At 36.0% G+C, this 5698-nt stretch overlaps 1 long non-coding RNA gene across 1 annotated transcript in view; it reads right to left on the bottom strand.

Annotated features, from left to right (window-relative positions):
• Positions 1-1357: 1357 nt before the first annotated feature.
• LOC131925353 (uncharacterized) overlaps positions 1358-5698 on the bottom strand; it is a 5859-nt gene continuing 1518 nt past the window's right edge. The window contains exon 2 of the long non-coding RNA XR_009383227.1: positions 1358-1627. This is a non-coding gene — a long non-coding RNA (uncharacterized LOC131925353). The remainder of the gene's footprint in view (positions 1628-5698) is intronic.

The raw sequence follows: 5698 nt of genomic DNA, 5'->3' as shown, positions 1-5698 counted from the left end.
TATCTCTATGGCCACATGCTGACATCAGAGTTCCACTTCCTTGACATTTCAATGTGGATTCAATAGAGAGTCTCCACTGAGCTTCCAGACTCTCAGTCCTGGACTGGCATTGTGGAGAAGCCCACTATTACAAGTTAGGAATCTGGTTCTCTGCTTAGGCAGCATTCAGAAGGCCATTATTGGATTACCCAGTCCACAATGTGTAATCTAGTTCAGCAAATTTCCTTCCATAACACTTAGAGAGCATTTCTTAAAATATCATCCTTGTTCTTGCTCTTGATATTTGCTTGGTCTCCATGGTTTCAAGTATAACCAATCCTCCTCTTTAATTGTGTGAATTACTGACCATCCTTCTACTGCACAATTCTTGTATATGACTCCTCTCCCCACCACACACACACACACACACACACACACACACACACACACACACACACACAATTCTTACCCCACAGCTGCTACAAAGAGCTCTTGTGATGTTACAGCCACAATACCTATAGTTCTTTTCCATCTTCAGATTGTTTTATATAATTTCAGAATTTCGCTCAGCATTTGGAACACAAGAACATGCTCTAATCATTTCATTGCTTACATCCCCGGACTTATCTTTTCTAAATAAACATGTGTCTTTCTGTTTTCAATTACTTGCTATCTACCCCAAACTCTGTTCCTTTTTTACTTTAAAAAACAATTTATAAAGTGTGGTAGTTTGAATGTAATTGGCCGCCATAATCTCATAGGGAGTGGCACTATTAGAAGGTATGGTTTTACTGGAATGGTATTGCCTTATTGTGGGGGCAGGCTTTAATGTTTCCTTTGCTCAGGATACTGCCCAGTGTTTTAGTTGACTTCCTGTTGCCTTCAAGATGTAGCATTCTCAGCCCCAGCACTATGTCTGCCAGCATGCCACCATGCTGCCCATCATGTTCAAATGGACTGAACCTGTGAAACTGTAAGGGAGCCCCCACAATGAAATGTCCTTTATAAGAGTTGCTGAGTTCATGGTGTTTCTTCACAGCAATGAAAATCCTAATTAAGACAGGACAGGTGGTTTCTCTGTTATCATTGTTTGTATGTACTTAGTATCTTCTCAGTTTAATCTAAGTTTCCCACAATCAACCCCAATCAGAAAATCAACTTGACCTGAGCTAAGTACCCCTTAAGCGACTCTGTGAATCCTTATTCCCATGTGATACAAAAAGCCCTGTGGTATTGACATAGATCAGCTTTCCTGTTTTCCACACTCATGTCAGTTGATAGAGACATTTGCAATTGTTTATTGAGTATTTATCCTGTTATCTTGGCTGGCAACATGACCCTCAGCAGGAACTTAAAATAATTATATAAGTGAAAGTAATAAACAAGAATTAGATGAATTTACTTAACACCTGAGTGTCATAAAACTTCAGTGGTGGGAAATATAAGCATTCTTTTTGTTTCTGAATCTTTGTACAAAAAAAGCTCAGTTATAAGAACAATTGTAGCTGATCTTGACCTCAAGTCTCTGTACACTTGCACTCAGTTTATGGTGTTCTTCTCAGGGTTCCCTGACATAGGACAGCTGCAACTGATCAAGTCTTATACTCTTGGAAAATGCAGATATCATTTTGAGTCCATAGTCCTAGAACTGGAAAGAACAGTTTATTAATTATCTACAGAACAATGCAAGTCACATGATCCAGGGAAGTCTAAGGTGTAGGGGAATATTTTTTATTGCTTTATAAGAGAAGTAGTAAAGTGCATGTATATCCTAATATCATCAACTGGGACAATCAATACAGCATGTCCTACCTGAAGGGTATTATGTTAATTCACATAATTATCTACTTTTCACTAGAATGCTTGCTCCTAACTCCCACAGTTACATAAAGAAATATTACACAAAAGTTTAGGTCAGATTTGTTCAAATTATTTTTCCTTGATGTAAAAGTTTCTGATTAAGGGAAAAAGAAACAAAATAATCATTTAAGTACTCAGTGTGCTTCAGATCGAACAATAAAGTAATTATAAAATAAAAATGCTAATGGAACAAAGAGAAGTAAGGAAGGATGGGGAGGAACAAATAATGACTCAACAGAACCAAAGAGCTAAGCTGTAGCAATCAAAGCAAATAGCAAGAAAACAAAAGGCACTGATTAAATTCAACCTCTCTTGCTCTCAAAATAATATGCATGTCACATCACTTTTGACAAACTGTTTAGAAAAGACTTAAGTTGGAGCCTGGCAAGCATTATCAATTCTATTCTCATTGCTATTAGTGGAAAGATGCATTTCCTTGATCAATTAGGGGAAATTATTCCTATTAAATCCCTATGTGTGTGTGCAACCAGAGCAAGCTACTCAAAGCAATTTTGTCCTTGCTCTGGCCTTGAAGCATTAGAAGAAAATGGTGTATTGTCATAGGCATTCAACTTACTTTTCCTAATCAAGGCACATGATTTTTGCTTAAGGATAATTTCTATTGTCATAGCTAAACCAAAGCTAATAGCTGAATATAAAATAGCACAATCAAAACATGGCTTGACTGGTAAAATATTTGCTATGGAAGCGTGAGCACATACATTCAGAGCCTCAGAATGCATAAAGCTGGCAGATATGGTGGCACGGGTCTGTAGTCACACCTCTGACGTGGGGAGGGGAAATAGAGACAGAGGGACCTTTAGAATTCATCAACTAGCCAGTTAATAGTTAAATGCATATACTACACATATATACATACCAATAAAGAGATAGAAGAAGGAAGAAGAGGAGGAAGAAGAAAAAGAAGAAGGAGGAGGAGAGGAAGAAAGAGGAGGAGGAGGAGAAGGAGAAGGAGGAGAAGAAGAAGAAACCTCTAATTTAGGACTGTCTTTTCTGAGGACCTAAGTAAGATCAACCTCTGAATTATAATCAAAAGGGTATGCTTTTATCTGCCAGCTTCTGTGGGAGCTGGGATCCTAACCTACTGTCACTGGTGAACTCTTTGATCAAAATGTAATATTTTCTCCTGTCATAAAAACATAAGACAAGTTTAATTTGGACTAAGACAATTCGGAAACATAGATGGCTCATGAAGCTTCAGCCCTCACCACTCAACATTGATACTCTCAGACTGAAATCTTCCCTATTGCTACAGCCTTGAATAAAAGCTTCCTTTATATTTGCTTCCTTTTATTTGCTTGGTACAATTTTTATTTTCACCATAACATTCACATATTAGCAGAATTGAGATGCTTGAAAAGTACTTCTCGAAAACTGAAAATCCTTCATGAAAGTTCTAGAGGACTGGAGATCTCTGCAACAGCTTAGACCAAAGAGTCTGTTTTGGAGAGCCTCTTTTATTCAGATCTGATTTGTTAGGCAATAGCTAAGATTTTTTCTCTCTAACTGAGGAGGGAAAATTGTCTTGTACCTTTTATTTTCCAGGTAACTGGAACTTTAAGATTCGCTCTGAAGTCCTCATCAATACTTTTTTTTTTTTTTTGCCTTAACTGCATATTTCTCTGCCTGTCCTTTCCCTTTGAGAATTACAACCACAAAATATGTCCTATTACTAAATTACTGAAATTTGAATGTGATTGAATTTAACTGCAATCTAATATAGGTAGCAGAGCTTCCTGTAAGGCTTAGTATCAGTGTCTGACTCAACAGTAAGGTAGACTTCAAAGTGGTTTGCAACCGGTAAATGTTGGCATTCAAGTGTCTGCTCCTACAATGTGACAAAGAATGAAAGTTTAGTTCATGATAGAGGACCAGACAAACAAGCAGAGATTTACAAACAAAAGCAACTGACATCTGAGACTCTGAAGGACAAGGTTGGAAAGAGCATGCAGATCAGTTTAAGCGGTTGCCCTTCATTCTCACTGAACTTGTATTTCTCAGTTAAATAATAATTTTGAGTATTTTTGCATCTGCTTAATGACTATCTTTAGGTTTTGAGAAGTTTGTAAATGTTACTATTATACATTAAATATATTTTTTCTCTAATCTTAACTTTTAAGAGTTATTTGCTCTTATGTTATTACTTTTAAGAGTTCTTAGCCTGGTGGTATGGAAAAGCAGGTAAAGGCATTTGCCACTAAGCCTGATGACTTAAATTTGATCCCTTGGCTCTCAGAGTAAAGGTAAAAAAAACAACTTTTGAAAACTGTGCTCTGACCCCACAAGTATCCTGTGCCACATACATCCAGTTGTGAGCAAAAGCACACACTCGAACATACACATAAAGTTTTTAAAAACTTGGGGAAGTTTTAAAAATTGAAAAAAATGATTGGTTATTGTACATAAATATTTGTAAAAATATATTTTATATTTTCTTCACGTCTGAAATTAGTCAATTGTTTTTAATTTTTAAAAGACTAAAACATATTTTTGAAGAAAGTCCAATTTTTATCAAGGTTTTAAAGTTTTGTGCTTTTGTACTCTAAGATAACATTATTTAATCTAATATTTTAAATTCTCTTCTGTTCCTTTAGTTTGAATATGTTCTCCCACCCTCAATTCATATGTTTAAATTTAAAAGAACAAAGTAAGTATACTAATAGTGTGTGTTGCTGGTCTTTCTGAATTAAAGAATTATATTCTGCCTTTTTATTTTAAGTTTGTGAAAGAAAGATCATGACCAATAATCCAGAAAGAGAAAACACACCCCTTACAAGTCTGGTCCAGAAAATGTCCCCAACAGAAAATCTTTGACTCAATTCTGCCCAAATGCTAGAACAGCAGAGTATCAAAGTCAATCAAACTAGGCCACAGCTCTTCTCCCCCCTCTGTCTCCCTCCTTCCTTTGTTCCTTCTTTCCTTCCGTTTTTGAATAATTTGAGATTTATTCCTTATAGATCTTTGAAGGTTTTGCAAAATTCTGCTTTTCATCCACCCGAGCATGGGTTTTCTTTTGTTGGAAAGTTTTTAATGGAGTTTCACTCATCTTATTTATTATGGATCTGTTTAGGTTGCTGATCTCTTTTTGGTTAACATTGGGCATTTGGATGAATCTAAATTGTGTTCATTGCTTTTAGATGCTCCAATTTAATATAATACAGGGCTTTAAAATATTCCCTGATAACTTTCTCTTAAAATGCCCTTTGGTGTCTGTTGAGTGTTTCCCTATTCAGTTCTGATTATGTCAATTTGGGTGATATTTTTCTTTTGGTTAGTGTGTGTCTATTGATTTTGTTTATCTTCTTCAAGAATCACCTCTTCAAAGCATTGAATTAACCTGGTCTGTGAAAAAATCTCCAAACCAGCAGAAGAAAAATGTGATGGATCAAATTAAATTTCAAACTAGTAGACAAAAGTGTACTTGTCTGTAGTTAATTGGATTGATTAATTACCTGAAATTGAAAACTCAAAAATCTCTAGAGAAACATATCAAGTTCTAGAATTAGTCAACATACTTTACATAGTTGGCACACAATGGAGCAGCAGAACAGTACTAATTCTCAAAGCAGCAAATAATCAGCAACCAAATGACAGTGCTGAGATGACTGGATTTTAATAACAAAAAAGGCAGCACAGGAGAAGAAGATCAAGTATTTGTAGGCAGCATGGGACATCTACCCAAACACACCTCAAAGAACAACCAACAAGCCCCAACAACCCACAAACCTGTCAGCAAAAAAAAAAGAAACCTAGAAAATTGCAAGAATAATGTGGAAAGTAGAAGAAAACCCAAAGGCCACAATAGGGAACTAGAAGCTATGCTATAATGATGTAAATG

This window comes from Peromyscus eremicus, chromosome 15 (genome assembly GCF_949786415.1).
Source record: "Peromyscus eremicus chromosome 15, PerEre_H2_v1, whole genome shotgun sequence".
NCBI classification, from domain to species: domain Eukaryota; kingdom Metazoa; phylum Chordata; class Mammalia; order Rodentia; family Cricetidae; genus Peromyscus; species Peromyscus eremicus.
The sequence above is the reverse complement of the archived record's forward strand: the minus strand, read 5'-3'. Positions and strand labels throughout refer to the sequence as shown.